Source organism: Phyllobates terribilis, unplaced genomic scaffold, assembly GCF_046119375.1.
Source record: "Phyllobates terribilis strain yellow unplaced genomic scaffold, ASM4611937v1 Scaffold_3__8_contigs__length_932513732, whole genome shotgun sequence".
Classification (NCBI taxonomy): Eukaryota; Metazoa; Chordata; class Amphibia; order Anura; family Dendrobatidae; genus Phyllobates; species Phyllobates terribilis.
The window spans coordinates 46,525,932-46,553,617 of NW_027362763.1; the positions used below are offsets into that span (position 1 = coordinate 46,525,932).

The 27,686-nt window shown below is 40.7% G+C and overlaps 1 protein-coding gene across 7 annotated transcripts in view; it reads right to left on the bottom strand.

Annotated features, from left to right (window-relative positions):
• PTK2B (protein tyrosine kinase 2 beta) overlaps positions 1 to 27,686 on the bottom strand; it is a 288,178-nt gene that overhangs the window by 175,251 nt on the left and 85,241 nt on the right. The window contains exon 2 of one of the 7 annotated variants that reach the window (XM_073673842.1): positions 4,775 to 4,956. The exons of the other annotated variants lie outside the window; for them this stretch is intronic. The gene's annotated coding sequence lies outside the window, so the exon portion shown is untranslated. The remainder of the gene's footprint in view (positions 1 to 4,774; positions 4,957 to 27,686) is intronic. 7 annotated transcript variants of the gene reach the window in all.

Sequence of the window (27,686 nt, forward strand, 5' to 3'; positions counted from 1 at the left end):
CTGATCCTGAGTTACATTCTGTATTATACCCCAGAGCTGCACTCACTATTCTGCTGGTGCAGTCACTGCGTATATACATTACATTACTGATCCTGAGTTACATCCTGTATTATACCCCAGAGCTGCACTCACTATTCTGCTGGTGCAGTCACTGTGTACATACATTACATTACAGATCCTGAGTTACATCCTGTATTATACCCCAGAGCTGCACTCACTATTCTGCTGGTGCAGTCACTGTGTACATACATTACATTACTGATCCTAAGTTACCTCCTGTATTATACTCCAGAGCTGCACTCACTATTCTGCTGGTGCAGTCACTGTGTACATACATTACAATACTGATCCTGTACTGATCCTGAGTTACATCCTGTATTATACTCCAGAGCTGAGCTCACTATTCTGCTGGTGCAGTCACTGTGTACATGCAATACGTTACTGATCCTGTACTGATCCTGAGTTACATCCTGTATTATACTCCAGAGCTGAGCTCACTATTCTGCTGGTGCAGTCACTGTGTACATGCATTACATTACTGATCCTGAGTTACATCCTGTATTATACTCCAGAGCTGAGCTCACTATTCTGCTGGTGCAGTCACTGTGTACATGCAATACATTACTGATCCTGTACTGATCCTGAGTTACATCCTGTATTATACTCCAGAGCTGAGCTCACTATTCTGCTGGTGCAGTCACTGCGTACATACATTACATTACTGATCCTGTACTGATCCTGCGTTACATCCTGTATTATACTCCAGAGCTGCACTCATTATTCTGCTGGTGCAGTCACTGTGTACATACATTACATTACTGATCCTGTACTGATCCTGAGTTACATCCTGTATTATACTCCAGAGCTGAGCTCACTATTCTGCTGGTGCAGTCACTGTGTACATGCATTACATTACTGATCCTGAGTTACATCCTGTATTATACTCCAGAGCTGAGCTCACTATTCTGCTGGTGCAGTCACTGTGTACATGCAATACATTACTGATCCTGTACTGATCCTGAGTTACATCCTGTATTATACTCCAGAGCTGAGCTCACTATTCTGCTGGTGCAGTCACTGCGTACATACATTACATTACTGATCCTGTACTGATCCTGCGTTACATCCTGTATTATACTCCAGAGCTGCACTCACTATTCTGCTGGTGCAGTCACTGTGTACAGACATTACATTACTGATCCTGTACTGATCCTGAGTTACATCCTGTATTATACTCCAGAGCTGCACTCACTATTCTGCTGGTGGAGTCACTGTGTACATACATTACATTACTGATCCTGTACTGATCCTGAGTTACATCCTGTATTATACTCCAGAGCTGAGCTCACTATTCTGCTGGTGCGGTCATTGTATACATACATTACATTACTGATCCTGAGTAGCATCCTGTATTATACTCCAGAGCTGCACTCACTATTCTGCTGGTGTGGTCACTGTGTACATACATTACATTACTGATCCTGAGTTACATCCTGTATTATACTCCAGAGCTGCACTCACTATTCTGCTGGTGCAGTCACTCTGTACATACATTCCATTACTGATCCTGAGTTACATCCTGTATTATACTCCAGAGCTGCACTCACTATTCTGCTGGTGCGGTCACTGTGTACATACATTACATTACTGATCCTGAGTTATATCCTGTATTATACTCCAGAGCTGCACTCACTATTCTGCTGGTGCGGTCACTGTGTACATACATTACATTACTGATCCTGAGTTGCATCCTGTATTATACTACAGAGCTGCACTCACTATTCTGCTGGTGCAGTCACTGCGTACATACATTCCATTACTGATCCTGAGTTACATCCTGTATTATACTCCAGAGCTGCACTCACTATTCTGCTGGTGCGGTCACTGTGTACATACATTACATTACTGATCCTGAGTTGCATCCTGTATTATACTCCAGAGCTGCACTCACTATTCTGCTGGTGCAGTCACTCTGTACATACATTCCATTACTGATCCTGAGTTACATCCTGTATTATACTCCAGAGCTGCACTCACTATTCTGCTGGTGCGGTCACTGTGTACATACATTACATTACTGATCCTGAGTTACATCCTGTATTATACTCCAGAGCTGCGCTCACTATTCTGCTGGTGAGGTCACTGTGTACATACATTACATTACTGATCCTGAGTTACATCCTGTATTATACTCCAGAGCTGCACTCACTATTCTGCTGGTGCAGTCACTGTGTACATACATTACATTACTGATCCTGAGTTACATCCTGTATTATACTCCAGAGCTGCGCTCACTATTCTGCTGGTGAGGTCACTGTGTACATACATTACATTACTGATCCTGAGTTACATCCTGTATTATACTCCAGAGCTGCACTCACTATTCTGCTGGTGCAGTCACTGTGTACATACATTACTGATCCTGAGTTACATCCTGTATTATACTCCAGAGCTGCACTCACTATTCTGCTGGTGCAGTCACTGTGTACATACATTACATTACTGATCCTGAGTTACATCCTGTATTATACTCCAGAGCTGCACTCACTATTCTGCTGGTGCAGTCACTGTGTACATACATTACATTACTGATCCTGAGTTACATCCTGTATTATATTCCAGAGCTGCACTCACTATACTGCTGGTGCGGTCACTGTATACATACATTACATTACTGATCCTGAGTTGCATCCTGTATTATACTCCAGAGCTGCACTCACTATTCTGCTGGTGCGGTCACTGTGTACATACATTACATTACTGATCCTGAGTTACCTCCTGTATTATCCTCCAGAGCTGCACTCACTATTCTGCTAGTGCAGTCACTGTGTACATACATTACATTACTGATCCCAAGTTACATCCTGTATTATACTCCAGAGCTGCACTCACTATTCTGCTGGTGCACTCACTGTGTACATACATTACATTATTGATCCTGATTTACCTCCTGTATTATACTCCAGAGCTGCACTCACTATTCTGCTGCTGCAGTCACTGTGTACATACATTACATTACTGATCCCGAGTTGCATCCTGTATTATACTCCAGAGCTGCACTCACTATTCTGCTGGTGCACTGACTGTGTACATACATTACATTACTGATCCTGAGTTACATCCTGTATTATACTCCAGAGCTGCACTCACTATTCTGCTGGTGCGGTCACTGTGTACATACTTTACATTACTGATCCTGAGTTGCATCCTGTATTATACTCCAGAGCTGCACTCACTATTCTGTTGGTGCAGTCACTCTGTACATACATTCCATTACTGATCCTGAGTTACATCCTGTATTATACTCCAGAGCTGCACTCACTATTCTGCTGGTGCGGTCACTGTGTACATACATTACATTACTGATCCTGAGTTGCATCCTGTATTATACTCCAGAGCTGCACTCACTATTCTGCTGGTGCAGTCACTGTGTACATACATTACATTACTGATCCTGAGTTACATCCTGTATTATACTCCAGAGCTGCACTCACTATTCTGCTGGTGCAGTCACTCTGTACATACATTCCATTACTGATCCTGAGTTACATCCTGTATTATACTCCAGAGCTGCACTCACTATTCTGCTGGTGCGGTCACTGTGTACATACATTACATTACTGATCCTGAGTTACATCCTGTATTATACTCCAGAGCTGCACTCACTATTCTGCTGGTGCGGTCACTGTGTACATACATTACATTACTGATCCTATACTGATCCTGAGTTACATCCTGTATTATACTCCAGAGCTGCACTCACTATTCTGCTGGTGCAGTCACTGTGTACATACATTACATTACTGATCCTGAGTTACATCCTGTATTATACTCCAGAGCTGCGCTCACTATTCTGCTGGTGAGGTCACTGTGTACATACATTACATTACTGATCCTGAGTTACATCCTGTATTATACTCCAGAGCTGCACTCACTATTCTGCTGGTGCAGTCACTGTGTACATACATTACATTACTGATCCTGAGTTGCATCCTGTATTATACTCCAGAGCTGCACTCACTATTCTGCTGGTGCAGTCACTGTGTACATACATTACATTACTGATCCTGAGTTACATCCTGTATTATACTCCAGAGCTGCACTCACTATTCTGCTGGTGCAGTCACTGTGTACATACATTACATTACTGATCCTGAGTTACATCCTGTATTATACTCCAGAGCTGCACTCACTATTCTGCTGGTGCAGTCACTGTGTACATACATTACATTCCTGATCCTGAGTTACATCCTGTATTATACCCCAGAGCTGCACTCACTATTCTGCTGGTGCAGTCACTGTGTACATACATTACATTACTGATCCTGAGTTACATCCTGTATTATACTCCAGAGCTGCACTCACTATTCTGCTGGTGCAGTCACTGTGTACATACATTACATTACTGATCCTGAGTTACATCCTGTATTATACTCCAGAGCTGCACTCACTATTCTGCTGGTGCAGTCACTGTGTACATACATTACATTACTGATCCTGAGTTACATCCTGTATTATACTCCAGAGCTGCACTCACTATTCTGCTGGTGCAGTCACTGTGTAAATACATTACATTACTGATCCTGAGTTACATCCTGTATTATACTCCAGAGCTGCACTCACTATTCTGCTAAATACATTACATTACTGATCCTGAGTTACATCCTGTATTATACTCCAGAGCTGCGCTCACTATTCTGCTGTCCTGGTATGATTTCGGGCTCTGGTGGTATACAGCCCCATCCTGCACATATTGACGCTTCTTCTAATTCACCTGTGATATTGTCGGTGTTTTCCGGTCTTTATCAGTCGTTGTCAGTCTCCCGCTGCGCTGTATATAATACGACTTCTCTTTATTATCGAGGACCTTGTAATGTTTTTGTTCTGCTGCTACCAGGTGTAAAAGTCCCTGAAGTGAATGAGTCACTGGATATTTCGAGCTCGTTATCCCCGATCCTGTTCACAATCACAGATAATATGATTCAGTCATGGACGCCTTTCCAAGTAACTAACAGCGAGTGAGCGCCTCTCCGCAGCCCACAGTCACCTACACTACAGGGCCCACAGCCAGTCTCCATGGTGGAGGAGCACAATAGGGCGGCTTTATCTATAGTCCTAACAATTAGAACATGACAGCATAAATAATAATACAAAGTTGAAAAAAAAAACTTTTGAAACTGTTGCAATTTGTTGCTTTTAATCTTGTTTTGGGGAAAAAAAAAACACCGAAATTGCTGTCAGTGATTGGAAATCACTTGATTCAAGTCTTGAACACACCGCGCTGACATAAGTGCTCCAGTCATACAGTGGAGCACTTATGTACAGTATACAGTAGCCTGATACACTGTAACAAGCGCTGCATCTGTGTTAGCTGGAGTAATCAGGACAATTTCACAGGCTCTGAAAGGCAGAACAGTTCCATTGCTGTCAGTGAATGGAAATGTTCTATTAAGGTCCCGAGGATTTGTGTTTCTGCTACTAATATAGGTTGGATGTGAGATTTGATTGTCTCTATCAGTAATATTCGCTGTATGTGAGGTTTGTGTGTCTATCCCAGTAATATAGGCTGGATGTGAGGTCTGTGTGTCTCTCCCAGTAATATAGGCTGGATGTGAGATCTGTGTGTCTCTCCAGTTATATAGGCAGTATGTGAGGTCTGTGTGTCTCTCCCAGTAATATAGGCTGAATGTGAGATTTGATAGACTTTATCAGTAATATAGGCTGGATGTGGGATCTGTCTGTCTCTCCCAGTACTATAGGCTGGATGTGAGATCTGTGTGTTTCTCCCTGTAATATAGGCTGGATGTGAGGTCTGTGTGTCTCTTCCAGTAATATAGTCTGGATGTGAGGTCTGTGTGTTTCTCCCAGTAATATAGGCTGGATGTGAGGTCTGTGTGTCTCTCCAGTAATAAAGGCTGGATGTGAGGTCTGTGTGTCTCTCTTAGTAATATAGGCTGGATGTGAGGTCTGTGTGTCTCTACTGGTAATATAGGCTGGATGTGAGGTCTGTGTGTTTCTCCCAGTAATATAGGCTGGATGTGAGGTCTGTGTGTCTCTCTTAGTAATATAGGCTGGATGTGAGCTCTGTGTGTCTCTCCCACTAACATAGATTGGATGTGAGATCTGTGAGTTTCTCCCAGTAATATAGGCTGGATGTGAGAATTGTGTATTTCTCCCAGTAATATAGGCTGGTTATGAGATATATGTGTGTCTCTCCTAGTAATGTAGGCTGGATGTGAGGTCTGTGTCAGTCCCAGTAATATAGGCTGGATGTGAGGTCTGTGTGTTTCTCCCAGTAATATAGGCTAGATATGAGATATAAGTGTGTCTCTCCTAGTAATGTAGGCTGAATGTGAGGTCTGTGTCAGTCCCAGTAATATAGTCTGTATATGAGGTCTGTGTGTTTCTCCCAGTAATATAGGCTGGATGTGAGGTCTATGTGTGTCTCTCCTAGTAATGTAGGCTGAATGTGAGGTCTGTGTCAGTCCCAGTAATATAGTCTGGATATAAGGTCTGTGTGTTTCTCCCAGTAATATAGGTTGGATGTGAGCTCTGTGTGTCTCTCCCACTAATATAGATTAGATATGAGGTCTGTGTGTTTCTCCCAGTAATATAGGCTGGATGTGAGGTTTGTGTATTTCTCCCAGTAATATAGGCTGAATGTGAGGTCTGTATGTTTCTCCCAGTAATATAGGCTGGATGTGAGGTCTGTGTGTCTCTCCCAGTAATATAGGCTGGATGTGAGGTATGTGTGTTTCTCCCAGTAATATAGGCTGAATGTGAGGTCTGTATGTTTCTCCCAGTAATATAGGCTGGATATGAGGTCTGTGTCTCTTCCAGTAATATAGATTGGATGTGAGGTCTGTGTGTTTCTCCCAGTAATATAGGCTGGATGTGAGGTCTGTGTCTTTCTCCCAGTAATATAGGCTGGATGTGAGGTCTGTGTGTCTCCGTCAGTAATATAGGCTGGATGTGAGGACTGTGTGTTTCTCCCAGTAATATAGGCTGGATGTGAGATCTGTGTGTCTCTCCCATTAATATAGATTGGATGTGAGATTTGATTGTCACTATCAGTAATATAGGCTGGATATGAGGTTTGATTGTCTCTATCAGTAAGATGGCCTGTATCTTACCCAGCTCAGACAGGCACATTGCCCCTTCCAAAAATCTCTACTACACTGAAATGAGTCCTGTCCAATGATGTGAGCAAGAGTCGGCAGCCTCCGAACGTTACATTGGAAGTGTTACAAAGTAACTTTGGTTCTTACGGTCTATTATATTCTCGCTGACAGCAAGCAAAGACCTAGATATCGTTACCCTCTTCTTCTCAAAGTACTTCCAGTCAGCGCAGGAGCTGTAGTTCTCGCATCGCATCATATATGTGACTGTACATGAAGTGGAGAGATGCTTTAAACTTGTGGCTCCTTTAAATGTTTTATCCAGGAAAATATATCACGACGCCGAGGGTTGACAAGTGGCAGAATGATTGATTTGTGCCTCTCAATGCCGCCAGTCGCTGCCAAGATTACAGGCAGAACTTGTCGCCATCTGCGCCATTGAATAGCAGAATCCGGTCTAAATTATAACGATCTGCTCAGACCAAGAAGCCAACATGTCGCGCTCGATACATTTATAGCAATTATTCTGCTTTCTGCTGACATTTCCTGATCAAGTGATGATGAATAAAAACTGTCCCAATTCTCACATTTGTGCACCCCCCAGAGGACCTGTCACCAGGTCAAAAGTAACCAGCTGCTGCTCTTCTTTTATTCGCACTGTTCCCATGAGTTGCTAATTTTTTTGTTGTTTTTTTATATTTTTTATTGTTAAATCCCCCATACGGTTCCAGAGATATGGGCTTTTTATTTAGTGCTAATTTTTATGGTCTTTACTAGTGTTGATCGAGCACTGAAACGCACAATGTGAGGTCTGTGTGTCTCTCCCAGTAATATAGGCTGGATGTGAGGTCTGTGTGTCTCTCCCAGTAATATAGGCTGGATGTGAGGTCTGTGTGTCTCTCCCAGTAATATAGGCTGGATGTGAGGTCTGTGTGTCTCACCCAGTAATATAGACTGGATGTGAGCTCTGTGTGTCTCTCCAGTAATATAGTCTGGATGTGAGGTCTGTGTGTCTCTCCCAGTAATATAGGCTGGATGTGAGGTCGGTGTGTCTCTCCCAGTAATATAGGCTGGATGTGAGGTCTGTGTGTCTCTCCCAGTAATATAGGCTGGATGTGAGGTCTGTGTGTCTCTCCCAATAATATAGTCTGGATGTGAGGTCTGTGTGTCTCTCCCCGTAATATAGGCTGGATGTGAGGTCTGTGTGTCTCTCCCAGTAATATAGGCTGGATGTGAGGTCTGTGTATCTCTCCCAGTAATATAGGCTGGATGTGAGGTCTGTGTGTCTCTCCAGTAATATAGGCTGGATGTGAGGTCTGTGTGTCTCTCCCAGTAATATAGGCTGGATGTGAGGTCTGTGTGTCTCTCCCAGTAATATAGGCTGGATGTGAGGTCTGTGTGTCTCTCCCAGTAATATAGGCTGGATGTGAGGTCTGTGTGTCTCTCCCAGTAATATAGGCTGGATGTGAGGTCTGTGTGTCTCTCCCAGTAATATAGACTGGATGTGAGGTCTGTGTGTCTCTCCCAGTAATATAGGCTGGATGTGAGGTCTGTGTGTCTCTCCCAGTAATATAGGCTGGATGTGAGGTCTGTGTGTCTCTCCCAGTAATATAGGCTGGATGTGAGGTCTGTGTGTCTCTCCCAGTAATATAGGCTGGATGTGAGGTCTGTGTGTCTCTCCCAGTAATATAGACTGGATGTGAGGTCTGTGTGTCTCTCCCAGTAATATAGGCTGGATGTGAGGTCTGTGTGTCTCTCCCAGTAATATAGGCTGGATGTGAGCTCTGTGTGTCTCTCCCAGTAATATAGTCTGGATGTGAGGTCTGTGTGTCTCTCCCAGTAATATAGTCTGGATGTGAGGTCTGTGTGTCTCTCCCAGTAATATAGGCTGGATGTGTGGTCTGTGTGTCTCTCCCAGTAATATAGGCCAGATGTGAGGTCTGTGTGTCTCTCCCAGTAATATAGTCTGGATGAGAGGTCTGGGTGTCTCTCCTAGTCATATAGGCTGGATGTGAGGTCTGGGGGTCTCTCCTAGTAATATAGGCTGGATGTGAGGTCTGTTTCTCTCTCCCAGTAATATAGGCTGGATGTGAGGTCTGTGTGTCTCTCCCATTAATATAGGCTGGATGTGAGATCTGTGTGTGTCTCCCAGTAATACAGGCAGTATGTATAGTTTGTGTGTCTCTCCCAGTAATATAGTCTGGATGTGAGGTCTGTGTCTCTCCTAGTAATATAGGCTAGATGTGAGGTCTGTGTGTCTCTCACAGTAATATAGTCTGGATGTGAGATCTGGGTGTCTCTCCCAGTAATATAGGCTGGATGTGTGGTTTGTGTGTCTCTCCCAGTAATATAGGCTGGATGTGAGGTCTGTGTGTCTCTCCTAGTAATATAGGCTGGATGTGTGGTCTGTGTGTCTCTCCCAGTAATATAGTCTTGATGTGAGGTCTGTGTCTCTCCAAGTAATATAGGCTAGATGTGAGGTCTGTGTGTCTCTCACAGTAATATAGTCTGGATGTGAGATCTGGGTGTCTCTCCCAGTAATATAGGCTGGATGTGTGGTTTGTGTGTCTCTCCCAGTAATATAGGCTGGATGTGAGGTCTGCGTGTCTCTCCCAGTAATATAGGCTGGATGTGTGGTCTGTGTGTCTCTCCCAGTAATATAGGCCGGATGTGAGGTCTGTGTGTCTCTCCCAGTAATATAGGCTGGATGAGAGGTCTGGGTGTCTCTCCTAGTAATATAGGCTGGATGTGAGGTCTATGTGTCTCTCCCATTAATATAGGCTGCATGTGAGGTCTGTGTGTCTCTCCCAGTAATATAGGTTGGATGTGAGGTCTGTATGTCTCTCCCAGTAATATAGGTTGGATGTGAGGTCTGTGTGTCTCTCCCAGTAATATAGGCTGGATGTGAGGTATGTGTGTCTCTCCCAGTAATATAGGCTGGATGTGAGGTCTGTGTGTCTCTCCCAGTAATATAGGTTGGATGTGAGGTCTGTGTGTCTCTCCCAGTAATATAGGCTGGATGTGAGGTCTGGGGGTCTCTCCTAGTAATATAGGCTGGATGTGAGATCTGTGTGTCTCTCCCATTAATATAGGCTGGATGTGAGGTCTGTGTGTCTCTCCCAGTAATATAGGCTGGATGTAAGCTCTGTGTGTCTCTCCCAGTAATATAGGCTGGATGTGAGGTCTGGTTGTCTCTCCCAGTAATATAGGCTAGATGTGAGGTCTATGTGTCTCTCTTAGTAATATAGGCTGGATGTGTGGTCTGTGTGTCTCTCCCAGTAATATAGGCCGGATGTGAGGTCTGTGTGTCTCTCCCAGTAATATAGGCTGGATGAGAGGTCTGGGTGTCTCTCCTAGTAATATAGGCTGGATGTGAGGTCTATGTGTCTCTCCCATTAATATAGGCTGCATGTGAGGTCTGTGTGTCTCTCCCAGTAATATAGGTTGGATGTGAGGTCTGTGTGTCTCTCCCAGTAATATAGGTTGGATGTGAGGTCTGTATGTCTCTCCCAGTAATATAGGTTTGATGTGAGGTCTGTGTGTCTCTCCCAGTAATATAGGCTGGATGTGAGGTATGTGTGTCTCTCCCAGTAATATAGGCTGGATGTGAGGTCTGTGTGTCTCTCCCAGTAATATAGGTTGGATGTGAGGTCTGTGTGCCTCTCCCAGTAATATAGGCTGGATGTGAGGTCTGGGGGTCTCTCCTAGTAATATAGTCTGGATGTGAGGTCTGTGTGTCTCTCCCAGAAATATAGGCTGGATGTGAGGTCTGTGTGTCTCTCCCAGTAATATAGGCTGGATGTAAGCTCTGTGTGTCTCTCCCAGTAATATAGGCTGGATGTGAGGTCTGGTTGTCTCTCCCAGTAATATAGGCTAGATGTGAGGTCTATGTGTCTCTCTTAGTAATATAGGCTGGATGTGAGGTCTGTGTGTCTCTCCCAGTAATATAGGCTGGATGTGAGATTTGTGTGTCTCTCCCAGTAATATAGGCAGGATGTGAGATCTGTGTGTCTCTCCCAGTAATATAGGCTGGATTTGAGCTCTGTGTGTCCCTCCCAGTAATATAGGCTGATGTGTGTCTCCTAGTAATATAGGCTGGATGTAAGATCTGTGTGTCTCCCCAGTAATATAGGCTGGATTTGAGGTCTGTCTGTCTCTCTCAGTAATATAAGCTGGATGTGAGGTTTCTGTCTCTCCCAGTAATATATGCTGGATGTGAGGACTGTGTATCTCTCCCAGTAATATAGGCTGGATGTGAGGTCTGTGTGTCTCTCCCAGTAATATAGGCTGGATGTGAGGTCTGTGTGTCTCTCCTAGTAATATAGGCTGGATGTGAGGTCTGTGTACCTCTCCCAGTAATATAGGCTGGATGTGAACTCTGTGTGTCTCTCTCAGTAATATAGGCTGGATGTGAGGTCTGTGTGTCTCTCCCAGTAATATAGGCTGGATGTGAGGTCTGTGTTTCTCTCCAGTAATATAGGCTGGATGTGAGGTCTGTGTGTCTCTCCAGTAATATAGGCTGGATGTGAGGTCTGTGTGTCTCCCAGTAATATAGGCTGGATGTGAGGACTGTGTGTCTCTCCCAGTAATATAGGCTGGATGTGAGGTCTGTGTGTCTCTCCCAGTAATATAGGCTGGATGTGAGGTCTGTGTGTCTCTCCCAGTAATATAGTCTGGATGTGAGCTCTGTGTGTCTCTCTGAGTAATATAGGCTGGATGTGAGCTCTGTGTGTCTCTCCCAGTAATACAGGCTGGATGTGAGGTCTGTGTGTCTCTCCCAGTAATATAGGCTGTATGTGAGGTCTGTTTGTTTCTCCCAGTAATATAGACTGGATGTGAGGTCTGTCTGTCTCTCCAGTAATATAGGCTGGATGTGAGGTCTGTGTCTCTCCCAGTAATATAGGCTGGATGTGAGGTCTCTGTGTCTCTCTCAACAATGTTATTTTTTATGTATATATCTTTAATAAAAATGGCATCTTTCAATCCTCTGAAGCATATGTTACTTTATAAACTGAGGTTATTTTCTCTTGAGCTGTGTTGAGATATTATGACATAAAAGTAGTATGCACAATATGCACAAAAAGACAAATAGATGCTCCAGAATTGGTAATTAATTTGTATTACTACGATACGCAGGTAAGGTATTCAGTAATGAGTGACACGGACCCTTCAATCTGAGGATCTTGGAGATGCTGAAAAGCAGATCCCCGCAAAATCCCTACATCCTGCAGGCAGAATTGGAAGTTAACGCTAGAAATCCAAGACTGAGCCATAAGATGTAGAAACGACAATCAAGCAACGCCAGGAGGTGCCACCTGCGAGGGGACAGGGCGATGCCCAACATCTAGTGTCACCAGTCTCCCCAGTCTTCCCTTCCAGCATTTTGGGTTGTTTTCAGCCCCATCGTGCAGTTTATCTGCTCTAGGACGGCATTAATCCTCTCCTCTCGTGATGTGCACAGCAGGAACGCTGCTTCTCGGTTTGTGTAGGTGGAAACACAAATGTCGTGCGCGGCTTTAATGGGGGAGATCACAAAGCAAAAGGACCACAAATAGAAATAATTGTCCCTGGTAGCAGCTGTCTGACCCGCTAATTACCCAGAGGCAGCAAGCGGGAGTCAAGAGGGCTTCTATATAGAGGAAATGAGATGCATGAAGGCAAAACCAGCACCGAAAAGTATTGCCCCCTCCATCATCATCATCATCATCAATGGAGCAAGAGTCACTTCCGACCCAGTAATCCATTTCCCAACACCATTGTCAGTCCCGGTACCGCACAGGACTAGAAACCTCTTCTCGACACGCCCAGTTTTCATTTCTGCTCTTCCCTTCTTCTTCCAAGAGTCAGAACTTTGATATTTTTCCACCTCCTTTGCGGTATGAGAGCTCCATCCTCCAGGGATGAGTTGTAGTATTGTTCTTTTTAATACTGAAAAATTCTAAGTGGAGCAAAATAGTGAAAAAAAAAATTGCAAAATTGGGTTTTGTTTTTATGACGTTTATTGAGCAGTTAAAAAATCACCTGGCGGTAGGATTCTCCAGCTCAGTACGATTATGGAGACACCAAAGTTCTTTTTCTTTTATTTTAATGGTAAAAATAAGTTTGTGAAAAATAAATATTGCTTTGTTTCATTAAATCCTAGAACCCAGAAGTTTTAAAATTAAAAAAAAAAAAAATCCGTAGATGGAGCTGTGTGATGACTTGGTCTTGTGGTTGTATCTATTGATACTGTTTTACATACATATGATATTGCGACCACTTTTTATTGCATTTTTAAAACAGGATCCTGAGTTAGAAAAAACCTAAATCAGCACAATTGAAACTACAGAATGTATGACTGATTGTTTGCATATACTAATGTTATACTTCCTGCAGAGAAAGATAGACCCACCTCCACCTTCTCTAAAAAATAGACCCACCTCCACCTTCTATAGAAAATAGACCCACCTCCACCTTCTGTAGAGAATAGACCCACCTCCACCTTCTGTAGAGAATAGACCCACCTCCACCTTCTGTAGAGAATAGACCCGCCTCCACCTTCTGTAGAGAATAGACCCGCCTCCACCTTCTCTAGAAAATAGACCCACCTCCACCTTCTCTAGAAAATAGACCCACCTCCACTTTCTGTAGAGAATAGACCCACCTCCACCTTCTGTAGAGAATAGACCCACCTCCACTTTCTGTAGAGAATAGACCCACCTGCACCTTCTGTAGAGAATAGACCCACCTCCACCTTCTGTAGAGAATAGACCCACCTCCACTTTCTGTAGAGAATAGACCCACCTCCACCTTCTATAGAAAATAGACCCACCTCCACTTTCTGTAGAGAATAGACCCACCTCCACTTTCTGTAGAGAATAGACCCACCTCCACCTTCTGTAGAGAATAGACCCACCTCCACTTTCTGTAGAGAATAGACCCACCTCCACATTCTGTAGAGAATAGACCCACCTCCACCTTCTGTAGAGAATAGACCCACCTCCACTTTCTGTAGAGAATAGACCCACCTCCACCTTCTGTAGAGAATAGACCCACCTCCACCTTCTGTAGAGAATAGACCCACCTCCACTTTCTGTTGAGAATAGACCCACCTCCACTTTCTGCAGAGAATAGACCCACCTCCACCTTCTGTAGAGAATAGACCCACCTCCACTTTGTGTAGAGAATAGACCCACCTCCACCTTCTGTAGAGAATAGACCCACCTCCACCTTCTGTAGAGAATAGACCCACCTCCACCTTCTGTAGAGAATAGACCCACGTCCACTTTCTGTTGAGAATAGACCCACGTCCACCTTCTGTAGAGAATAGACCCACGTCCACCTTCTGTAGAGAATAGACCCACCTCCACCTTCTGCAGAGAATAGACCCGCCTCCACCTTCTGTAGAGAATAGAACCACCTCCACTTTCTGTAGAGAATAGACCTACCTGCACCTTCTGTAGAGAATAGACCCACCTCCACCTTCTGTAGAGAATAGACCCACCTCCACTTTCTGTAGAGAATAGACCCACCTCCACTTTCTGTAGAGAATAGACCCACCTCCACCTTCTGTAGAGAATAGACCCACCTGCACCTTCTGCAGAGAATAGACCCACCTCCACCTTCTGTAGAGAATAGACCCACCTCCACATTCTGTAGAGAATTGACCCACCTCCACCTTCTGTAGAGAATAGAACCACCTCCACTTTCTGTAGAGAATAGACCCACCTGCACCTTCTGTAGAGAATAGACCCACCTCCACATTCTGTAGAGAATAGACCCACCTCCACCTTCTGTAGAGAATAGACCCACCTCCACTTTCTGTAGAGAATAGACCCATCTGCACCTTCTGTAGAGAATAGACCCACCTCCACCTTCTGTAGAGAATAGACCCACCTCCACTTTCTGTAGAGAATAGACCCACCTCCACTTTCTGTAGAGGATAGACCCGCCTGCACCTTCTGTAGAGAATAGACCCGCCTCCACATTCTGTAGAGAATAGACCCGCCTCCACCTTCTGCAGAGAATAGACCCGCCTCCACCTTCTGTAGAGAATAGAACCACCTCCATTTTCTGTAGAGAATAGACCTACCTGCACCTTCTGTAGAGAATAGACCCACCTCCACCTTCTGTAGAGAATAGACCCACCTCCACTTTCTGTAGAGAATAGACCCACCTCCACTTTCTGTAGAGAATAGACCCACCTCCACTTTCTGTAGAGAATAGACCCACCTGCACCTTCTGTAGAGAATAGACCCACCTCCACCTTCTGTTGAGAATATACCCACCTCCACCTTCTGCAGAGAATAGACCCACCTCCACCTTCTGTAGAGAATAGACCCACGTCCACTTTCTGTTGAGAATATACCCACCTCCACCTTCTGTAGAGAATAGACCCACCTCCACCTTCTGTAGAGAATAGACCCACCTCCACATTCTGTAGAGAATAGACCCACCTCCACTTTCTGTAGAGAATAGACCCACCTGCACCTTCTGTAGAGAATAGACCCACCTCCACATTCTGTAGAGAATAGACCCACCTCCACCTTCTGTAGAGAATAGACCCACCTCCACTTTCTGTAGAGAATAGACCCACCTGCACCTTCTGTAGAGAATAGACCCACCTCCACCTTCTGTAGAGAATAGACCCACCTCCACTTTCTGTAGAGAATAGACCCACCTCCACCTTCTGTAGAGAATAGACCCACCTGCACCTTCTGTAGAGAATAGACCCACCTCCACCTTCTGCAGAGAATAGACCCACCTCCACCTTCTGTAGAGAATAGAACCAGCTCCACTTTCTGTAGAGAATAGACCCACCTCCACCTTCTGTAGAGAATAGACCCACCTCCACTTTCTGTAGAGAATAGACCCACCTGCACCTTCTGTAGAGAATAGAACCACCTCCACTTTCTGTAGAGAATAGACCCACCTCCACCTTCTGTAGAGAATAGACCCACCTCCACATTCTGTAGAGAATAGACCCACCTGCACCTTCTGTAGAGAATAGACCCACCTCCACATTCTGTAGAGAATAGACCCACCTCCACCTTCTGTAGAGAATAGACCCACCTCCACTTTCTGTAGAGAATAGACCCACCTCCACTTTCTGTAGAGAATAGACCCACCTGCACCTTCTGTAGAGAATAGACCCACCTCCACTTTCTGTAGAGAATAGACCCACCTCCACTTTCTGTAGAGGATAGACCCAACTCCACCTTCTGTAGAGGATAGACCCACCTCCACCTTCTGTAGAGAATAGACCCACCTGCACCTTCTGTAGAGAATAGACCCACCTGCACCTTCTGTAGAGAATAGACCCACCTCCACTTTCTGTAGAGAATAGACCCACCTCCACCTTCTGTAGAGAATAGACCCACCTCCACCTTCTGTAGAGAATAGACCCACGTCCACTTTCTGTAGAGGATAGACCCAACTCCACCTTCTGTAGAGGATAGACCCACCTCCACCTTCTGTAGAGAATAGACCCACCTGCACCTTCTGTAGAGAATAGACCCACCTGCACCTTCTGTAGAGAATAGACCCACCTCCACTTTCTGTAGAGAATAGACCCACCTCCACTTTCTGTAGAGGATAGACCCACCTCCACCTTCTGTAGAGAATAGACCCACCTCCACCTTCTGTAGAGAATAGACCCACCTCCACCTTCTGTAGAGAATAGACCCACCTCCACTTTCTGTAAAGAATAGATCCGCTTCCATTTTCTTTAGAGAATAGACCCGCCCCAACTTTCTGCAGCAAAAATTGGACCTACTCCCACTTCCTTTAACTAAATTCTGTATCACTGCTGCTAGAGATGGATTAGACATCAGGTAGCGGACAATGAGTTACATGGAAGGGAGGCAGCTATTAATGGACATCTCACCTTGGACCAATCACATTTCCCTCCTAGCTATGAATAATAAGGATTGTGGATCACTGTCTCATTTTGGGATTTTGGTAGTGCTGCTCCCTTCCTCCATGTTTTTCCTTAGTCTGGTGTGACCCTATGAATTGGGCAGCACTCTCGCCAGTGCTAATCTTATCATTAGGAATGAGAATAGGACAACTTATACCCGAGGATGTGTCTCATCCCCATGATAACGAGAAGCCATATGTCTTCAGTCATTGAGCGAATGCAGAAAAAGAACCGAATGTTGTAGCGGAGGAGACGTGACTGCAAGAAATGGATAGATGCTCAGCCCCGCACATAGGCAAGGCATCGAAACCTATCATACATGATCCTGTCTGCACAACTGTGCTTCTATGTCTATCACGCATAATCATTTCTGCTGAGCTGCTGTATCTAAGCCTAAATTGTGCAATACTGGTCTTGATGTATCGGACCCAGAGAGTTTTATACCTAAGAGAAGTCCGGGCGCTTAGTTATTAAATGGGTAGATGCACAGGGTATATTCTGATGTATTGGTAGTGTCTCAGGAGAGGTGAACTTGTAAGAAAATACAACAAAATAACAAAAATGTGTTATTCTGCCTCACACTGACTGCTGGCGATGAAAGCTGAAAGTGTTGTCAATTAATCACACTCAGGTCTGCTGTGCACCAGCATGTTAGTGGGGGGCGTGTTCTTCTTTCCTTAATGTGTTGTTGCTTCCGTATGATTGGTCAGTGTCAGAAAGAGGGAGAAATACACACCCCTCAGTTAAATCTCTCTGGCAACGCCCACTTAACTGTTTAAGTGCCAAATATTTTGATTGCTAATATCTCCGCAAGGGAGAGATGAAATCAGAAGAAAACCAAAAAAAATGTTTTATTCTGCTCTGCAGCCACTATTACGTCATGTGTCCAGTTCAACATGAAAAATTTGCTGAAAGGTACCCTTTACAGTAAAGGGGGCAGAGACACTAAAGGGAGAAGAGACAATAAAGGAGGCAGAGACACTAAAGGGAGCAGAGACACTAAAGGGGTGAGAGACACTAAAAGGCGCAGAGGCACTAAGGGAGAACCAGGTGCACTGATTAAAACTAAAAAAAATAGTGCACTGGTGAAAGAAGCCCTAAAAAGGGCAACTGAACATGGATTTCACTGAAGCCAGGATGACATCACTCAGGATGCAGAAATGCTAAAAATGAAGAAACCCTGAGTGTATATTTCTGAGAGTGAACCCCTGAGTTGACAGCCGATAATAACCTGCTGTATACACCCGCCGTGCACTGTGGAGTAACACAGCAGGGTACACTGTGAAGTTCCGCAATGCCGGATAAGACCGGTGACAGGCGAGGATTTCCCCGGGCTGTTGACAAACATTGATTCATCTTACAAGAAGCAATGATTCATTCTCTGAAACGGTTACTTGTCCCGGAGTGCAAAACGGCTCAGTATACAGAGGGTTAACTCAGGTTCGCTGTCCCCCCCCCCCCCCGTACATGAGGTCCCACAAGCGATTTTACTTCCCACGAAGGCACTAAAATAAGTTTCATGTGGATTTATTCACAGCCGAAACGTGCCAAATATTTTACTGATTTCCCTGTGAAACGCGATGGAGCCGTGAAACAAAGAAAAAAGAAACAACGTAAAAAATATCATAAAAATATCAAAATAATAAACGAGACAACACCGGCTAAAGAGATCTGTAACAGTCGCCAATGTCATATTACTGCCATAGGGGACAGCTATGTGGTGCTTACCGTATGTTACTGCACTGTGGTGCTGGAAAGTTTGTGAACCCTTCAGAATTTTCCATATTTCTGCTTTAATTTGACCTAAAACTACATCAGATTTTCACACAAATCCTACAAGTAGATAAAGAACCATATCAAACAAATAAGTCAAAAATATTAAACTTTGTCATTTTTTTATCACACGTCTGTTAGTGGCAGAAATATGTGACCCTTTGGTATTTGCAGATAATTTGAAGGTGAAATTAAAGTGTTTTCGCTCAATAGGAAGACAATCAGGTGTGAGTGGGCGACCTGTTTTATTTAAAGAAAAGAGATCTGTCAAAGTCAGATCTTCACAACACATTTGTGGAAGTTTCATGGCAAGAAGAAAGGAGATTTCCGAAGACTTCAGAAGAATAGATGTTGATGCTCATCAGGCTGGAAAGGTTACAAAACTATCTCTAAAAGAGTTTTGGATTTCATCAATTCCCAGTCAGACGGATTGTGTACAAATGGAGGAAATTCAAGACCATTATAACCCTCCCAAGGAGTGGACGAGTCACAAGGATCATTCCCAAGAGAAAGGCGTATAATAGTCTGCAAGATCACAAAGGAACCCAAGGAAACCTCTAAGCAACTAAAGGCCTCTCTCACATTAGATAATGTTAGCGTCCATGAGTCCACCATCAGAAAGACACAGAATAACAATATTGCGCATGGCAGGATAGTAAGGAGCAAGCCAAAACGCTACATTACTGCTTGAAAATCTCATAGATCTATGATCATGGAGGTGGTGGTCCCATCACGGTTTGGGCTGCTTTGTGGCATCTGGGACAGGACAGCTGCCATCACTGATGGACCAAAAAATTATGAAAATTCTCAGTAAATTCTAAAAGAAAATGTCAGGAGAACTGTCCATGAGCTGAATCTCAGAAGAACGTGGGACAACGACACAAAACCCAAAGTCATTCCGCATAAGAAAGATAACAGAGGAATAATGATCACGACTAAGGGTGTAATCACCTAAAACGCATGGATGGATTTCTTTTACTAGACTATCATGATTTTTAAACTGCACTGATGTGTTTATACTCCTGCACACCGGAAATAAGGAATTCATCGACATCGTGATGCTGGACTCTCTTCACTTTATTTAGACTTTTCTGTGACAAGGCATAGACGCTGTCATTGCACCAAGTCACGAGAAACTTATATGTGGTTAAGCTGGATTCCTTTTGCTTCCAGCAGTTTTATAGTAGTTATATTCTTGTACATAGGAACGGTATTATAGAAGTTATATTCTTGTCTATAGGGGCAGTATTAAAGTAGTTACATTCTTGTACATAGGATCAGTATTATAGTAGTTATATTCTTGTATATAGGGGCAGTATTATAGTAGTTATATTCTTGTATATAGGAGCAGTATTATAGTAATTATATTCTTGAACATAGGAGCAGTATTATAGTAGTTATATTCTTGTACATAGGGGCAGTATTATAGTAGTTATATTCTTGTACATAGGGAGCAGTATTATAGTAGTTATATTCTTGTACATAGGGGCAGTATTATAGTAGTTATATTCTTGTACATAGGAGCAGTATTATAGTAGTTATATTCTTGTACATAGGGGGCAGTATTATAGTAGTCATATTCTTGTACATAGGGGCAGTATTATAGTAGTTATATTCTTGTACATAGGAGCAGTATTATAGTAGTTATATTCTTGTACATAGCGGGCAGTATTATAGTAGTCATATTCTTGTACATAGGGGCAGTATTATAGTAGTTATATTCTTGTACATAGGAGCAGTATTATAGTAGTTATATTCTTGTACATAGGGGCAGTATTATAGTAGTTATATTCTTGTACACAGGAGCAGTATTATAGTAGTTATATTCTTGTACATAGGGGGCAGTATTATAGTAGGTATCTTCTTGTACATAGGGGCAGTATTATAGTAGTTATATTCTTGTACATAGGGGCAGTATTATAGCAGTTATATTCTTGTACATAGGAGCAGTATTATAGTAGCTATATTCTTGTACATAGGGGCAGTATTATAGTAGTTATATTCTTGTACATAGGGGGCAGTATTATAGTAGTTATATTCTTGTACATAGGAGGCAGTATTATAGTAGTTATATTCTTGTATATAGGGGGCAGTATTATAGTAGTTATATTCTTGTACATAGGAGCAGTATTATAGTAGTTATATTCTTGTATATAGGGGGCAGTATTATAGTAGTTATATTCTTGTACATAGGGGGCAGTATTATAGTAGTTATATTCTTGTACATAGGAGCAGTATTATAGTAGTTATATTCTTGTACATAGGGGCAGTATTATAGTAGTTATATTCCTGTATATAGAGGCAGTATTATAGTAGTTATATTCTTGTACATAGGGGCAGTATTATAGTATTTATATTCTTGTAGATAGGGGCAGTATTATAGTAGTTATATTCTTGTATATAGGAGCAGTATTATAGTAGTTATATTCTTGTACATAGGAGCAGTATTATAGCAGTTATATTCTTGTACATAGGGGCAGTATTATAGTAGTTATATTCTTGTACATAGGGGGCAGTATTATAGTAGTTATATTCTTGTATATAGGAGCAGTATTATAGTAGTTATATTCTTGTACATAGGGGCAGTATTATAGTAGTTATATTCTTGTACATAGGAGCAGTATTATAGTAGTTATATTCTTGTACATAGGGGGCAGTATTATAGTAGTTATATTCTTGTACATAGGGGGCAGTATTATAGTAGTTATATTCTTGTACATAGGGGCAGTATTATAGTAGTTATATTCTTATGCATAGGTGACAGTATTATAGTAGTTATATCCTTGTACATAGGGGGCAGTATTATAGTAGTTATATTCTTGTACATAGGGGGCAGTATTATAGTAGTTATATTCTTGTACATAGGAGCAGTATTATAGTAGTTATATCCTTGTACATAGGGGGCAGTATTATAGTAGTTATATTCTTGTACATAGGGGCAGTATTATAGTAGTTATATTCTTGTACATAGGGAGCAGTATTATAGTAGTTATATTCTTGTACATAGGGGCAGTATTATAGTAGTTATATTCTTGTACATAGGGGCAGTATTATAGTAGTTATATTCTTGTACATAAGGGCAGTATTATAGTAGTTATATTCTTGCACATAGGGGCAGTATTATAGTAGATATATTCTTGTACATAGGGGCAGTATTATAGTAGTTATATTCTTGTACACAGGAGCAGTATTATAGGAGTTATATTCTTGTACACAGGGGGCAGTATTATAGTAGTTATATTCTTGTACATAGGAGCAGTACTATAGTAGTTATATTCTTGTATATAGGAGCAGTATTATAGTAGTTATATTCTTGTACATAGGGGAAGTATTATAGTAGTTATATTCTTGTACAAAGGAGCAGTATTATAGTAGTTATATTCTTGTACACAGGAGCAGTATTATAGGAGTTATATTCTTGTACATAGGGGCAGTATTATAGTAGTTATATTCTTGTACATAGAGGCAGTATTATAGTAGTTATATTCTTGTACATAGGGGGCAGTATTATAGTAGTTATATTCGTGTACATAGGAGCAGTATTATAGTAGTTATATTCTTGCATATAGGAGCAGTATTATAGTAGTTATATTCTTGTACATAGGGTAAGTATTATAGTAGTTATATTCTTGTACATAGGAGCAGTATTATAGTAGTTATATTCTTGTACACAGGAGCAGTATTATAGGAGTTATATTCTTGTACATAGGGGCAGTATTATAGTAGTTATATTCTTGTACATAGAGGCAGTATTATAGTAGTTATATTCTTGTACACAGGGGGCAGTATTATAGTAGTTACATTCTTGTACATAGGAGCAGTATTATAGTAGTTATATTCTTGTACATAGGGGGCAGTATTATAGTAGTTATATTCTTGCACATAGGAGCAGTATTATAGTAGTTATATTCTTGTACATAGGGGCCATATTATAGTAGTTATATTCTTGTACACAGGGGGCAGTATTATGGTATTTATATACTTGTACATAGGAGCAGTATTATAGTAGTTATATTCCTGTACATAGGAGCAGTATGATAGTAGTTATATTCTTGTACATAGGGGCAGTATTATAGTAGTTATATTCTTGTACATAGGGGGCAGTATTATAGTAGTTATATTCTTGTACATAGGAGCAGTATTATAGTAGTTATATTCTTGTACATAGGAGCAGTATTATCGTAGTTATTTTCTTGTACACAGGGGGCAGTATTATAGTAGTTATATTCTTGCACATAGGGGGCAGTAGTATAGTGGTTATATTCTTGCACATAGGAGCAGTATTATAGTAGTTATAATCTTGTACACAGGGAGCAGTATTATAGTAGTTATATTCTTGTACATAGGAGGAGTATTATAGTAGTTATATTCTTGTACATAGGGGGCAGTATTATAGTAGTTATATTCTTGTACATAGGGGGCAGTATTATAGTAGTTATATTCTTGTACATAGGGGCAGTATTATAGTAGTTATATTCTTGTAGATAGGGGCAGTATTATAGTAGTTATATTCTTGTACATAGGGGGCAGTATTATAGTAGTTATATTCTTGTATATAGGAGCAGTATTATAGTAGTTATATTCTTGTACATAGGAGCAGTATTATAGTAGTTATATTCTTGTACATAGGGGCAGTATTATAGTAATTATATTCTTGCACATAGGAGCAGTATTATAGTAGTTATATTCTTGTACATAGGGGGCAGTATTATAGTAGTTATATTCTTGTACATAGGGAGCAGTATTATAGTAGTTATATTCTTGTACATAGGGAGCAGTATTATAGTAGTTATATTCTTGTACACAGGAGCAGTATTATAGGAGTTATATTCTTGTACATAGGGGCAGTATTATAGTAGTTATATTCTTGTACATAGAGGCAGTATTATAGTAGTTATATTCTTGTACATAGGGGGCAGTATTATAGTAGTTATATTCGTGTACATAGGAGCAGTATTATAGTAGTTATATTCTTGTATATAGGAGCAGTATTATAGTAGTTATATTCTTGTACATAGGGGGCGGTATTATAGTAGTTATATTCTTGTACATAGGAGCAGTATTATAGTAGTTATATTCTTGTACATAGGAGCAGTATTATAGTAGTTATATTCTTGTACATAGGGGCAGTATTATAGTAGTTATATTCTTGTACATAGGAGCAGTATTATAGTAGTTATATTCTTGTACACAGGAGCAGTATTATAGGAGTTATATTCTTGTACATAGGGGCAGTATTATAGCAGTTATATTCTTGTACATAGAGGCAGTATTATAGTAGTTATATTCTTATACACAGGGGGCAGTATTATAGTAGTTACATTCTTGTACATAGGAGCAGTATTATAGGAGTTATATTCTTGTACATAGGGGCAGTATTATAGCAGTTATATTCTTGTACATAGAGGCAGTATTATAGTAGTTATATTCTTATACACAGGGGGCAGTATTATAGTAGTTACATTCTTGTACATAGGAGCAGTATTATAGTAGTTATATTCTTGTACATAGGGGGCAGTATTATAGTAGTTATATTCTTGTACACAGGAGCAGTATTATAGGAGTTATATTCTTGTACATAGGGGCAGTATTATAGCAGTTATATTCTTGTACATAGAGGCAGTATTATAGTAGTTATATTCTTATACACAGGGGGCAGTATTATAGTAGTTACATTCTTGTACATAGGAGCAGTATTATAGTAGTTATATTCTTGTACAAAGGGGGCAGTATTATAGTAGTTATATTCTTGCACATAGGAGCAGTATTATAGTAGTTATATTCTTGTACATAGGGGCCATATTATAGTAGTTATATTCTTGTACACAGGGGGCAGTATTATGGTATTTATATACTTGTACATAGGAGCAGTATTATAGTAGTTATATTCCTGTACATAGGAGCAGTATTATAGTAGTTATATTCTTGTACATAGGGGCAGTATTATAGTAGTTATATTCTTGTACATAGGGGGCAGTATTATAGTAGTTATATTCTTGTACATAGGAGCAGTATTATAGTACTTATATTCTTGTACACAGGGGGCAGTATTATAGTAGTTATATTCTTGTACATAGGGGCAGTATTATAGTAGTTATATTCTTGTACATAGGGGCAGTATTATAGTAGTTATATTCTTGTACATAGGGGGCAGTATTATAGCAGTTATATTCCTGCACATAGGGGCAGTATTATAGTAGTTATATTCTTGTACATAGGGGCAGTATTATAGTAGTTATATTCTTGTACATAGGAGCAGTATTATAGTAGTTATATTCTTGTACACAGGGGGCAGTATTATAGTAGTTATATTCCTGTACATAGGGGCAGTATTATAGTAGTTATATTCTTGTACATAGGGGGCAGTATTATAGTAGTTATATTCTTGTACATAGGGGGCAGTATTATAGCAGTTATATTCCTGTACATAGGGGCAGTATTATAGTAGTTATATTCTTGTACATAGGAGCAGTATTATAGCAGTTATATTCTTGTACATAGGAGCAGTATTGTAGTAGTTATATTCTTGTACATAGGGGCAGTATTATAGTAGTTATATTCTTATACATAGGGGCAGTATTATAGTAGTTATATTCTTGTACATAGGGGCAGCATTATAGCAGTTATATTCTTGTATATAGGGACAGTATTATAGTAGTTATATTCTTGTACATAGGGGCAGTATTATAGTAGTTATATTCTTGTACATAGAAGCAGTATTATAGTAGTTATATTCTTGCACATAGGAGCAGTATTATAGTAGTTATATTCTTGTACACAGGGGGCAGTATTATAGTAGTTATATTCTTGCACATAGAGGGCAGTATTATAGTGGTTATATTCTTGCACATAGGAGCAGTATTATAGTAGTTATAATCTTGTACACAGGGAGCAGTATTATAGTAGTTATATTCTTGTACATAGGAGCAGTATTATAGTAGTTATATTCTTGTACATAGGGGGCAGTATTATAGTAGTTATATTCTTGTACATAGGGGGCAGTATTATAGTAGTTATATTCTTGTACATAGGGGCAGTATTATAGTAGTTATATTCTTGTAGATAGGGGCAGTATTATAGTAGTTATATTCTTGTACATAGGGGGCAGTATTATAGTAGTTATATTCTTGTACATAGGAGCAGTATTATAGTAGTTATATTCTTGTACATAGGAGCAGTATTATAGTAGTTATATTCTTGTACATAGGGGCAGTATTATAGTAATTATATTCTTGCACATAGGAGCAGTATTATAGTAGTTATATTCTTGTGCATAGGGGCAGTATTATAGTAGTTATATTCTTGTACATAGGGGGCAGTATTATAGTAGTTATATTCTTGTACATAGGGGCAGTATTATAGTAGTTATATTCTTGTACATAGGAGCAGTATTATAGTAGTTATATTCTTGTACATAGGGGGCAGTATTATAGTAGTTATATTCTTGTACATAGGGGGCAGTATTATAGTAGTTATATTCTTGTACATAGGGGCAGTATTATAGTAGTTATATTCTTGTACATAGAAGCAGTATTATAGTAGTTATATTCTTGCACATAGGAGCAGTATTATAGTAGTTATATTCTTGTACACAGGGGGCAGTATTATAGTAGTTATATTCTTGCACATAGGGGGCAGTATTATAGTGGTTATATTCTTGCACATAGGAGCAGTATTATAGTAGTTATAATCTTGTACACAGGGAGCAGTATTATAGTAGTTATATTCTTGTACATAGGAGCAGTATTATAGTAGTTATATTCTTGTACGTAGGGGGCAGTATTATAGTAGTTATATTCTTGTACATAGGGGGCAGTATTATAGTAGTTATATTCTTGTACATAGGGGCAGTATTATAGTAGTTATATTCTTGTACATAGGGGCAGTATTATAGTAGTTATATTCTTGTACATAGAAGCAGTATTATAGTAGTTATATTCTTGCACATAGGAGCAGTATTATAGTAGTTATATTCCTGTATATAGGGGGCAGTATTATAGCAGTTATATTCTTGTACATAGGGGCAGCATTATAGCAGTTATATTCTTGTATATAGGGACAGTATTATAGTAGTTATATTCTTGTACATAGGGGCAGTATTATAGTAGTTATATTATTGTACATAGAAGCAGTATTATAGTAGTTATATTCTTGCACATAGGAGCAGTATTATAGTAGTTATATTCTTGTACACCGGGGGCAGTATTATAGTAGTTATATTCTTGCACATAGGGGGCAGTATTATAGTGGTTATATTCTTGCACATAGGAGCAGTATTATAGTAGTTATATTCTTGTACATAGGGGGCAGTATTATAGCAGTTATATTCCTGTACATAGGGGCAGTATTATAGTAGTTATATTCTTGTACATAGGGGCAGTATTATAGTAGTTATATTCTTGTACATAGAAGCAGTATTATAGTAGTTATATTCTTGTACATAGGAGCAGTATTATAGTAGTTATATTCTTGTACATAGGAGCAGTATTATAGTAGTTATATTCTTGTACATAGGGGGCAGTATTATAGTAGTTATATTCTTGTACATAGGGGGCAGTATTATAGTAGTTATATTCTTGTACATAGGTGCAGTATTATAGTAGTTATATTCTTGTAGATAGGGGCAGTATTATAGTAGTTATATTCTTGTACATAGGGGGCAGTATTATAGTAGTTATATTCTTGTATATAGGAGCAGTATTATAGTAGTTATATTCTTGTACATAGGAGCAGTATTATAGTAGTTATATTCTTGTACATAGGGGCAGTATTATAGTAGTTATATTCTTGTACATAGGGGCAGTATTATAGTAGTTATATTCTTGTACATAGGGGGCAGTATTATAGTAGTTATATTCTTGTACATAGGGGCAGTATTATAGTAGTTATATTCTTGT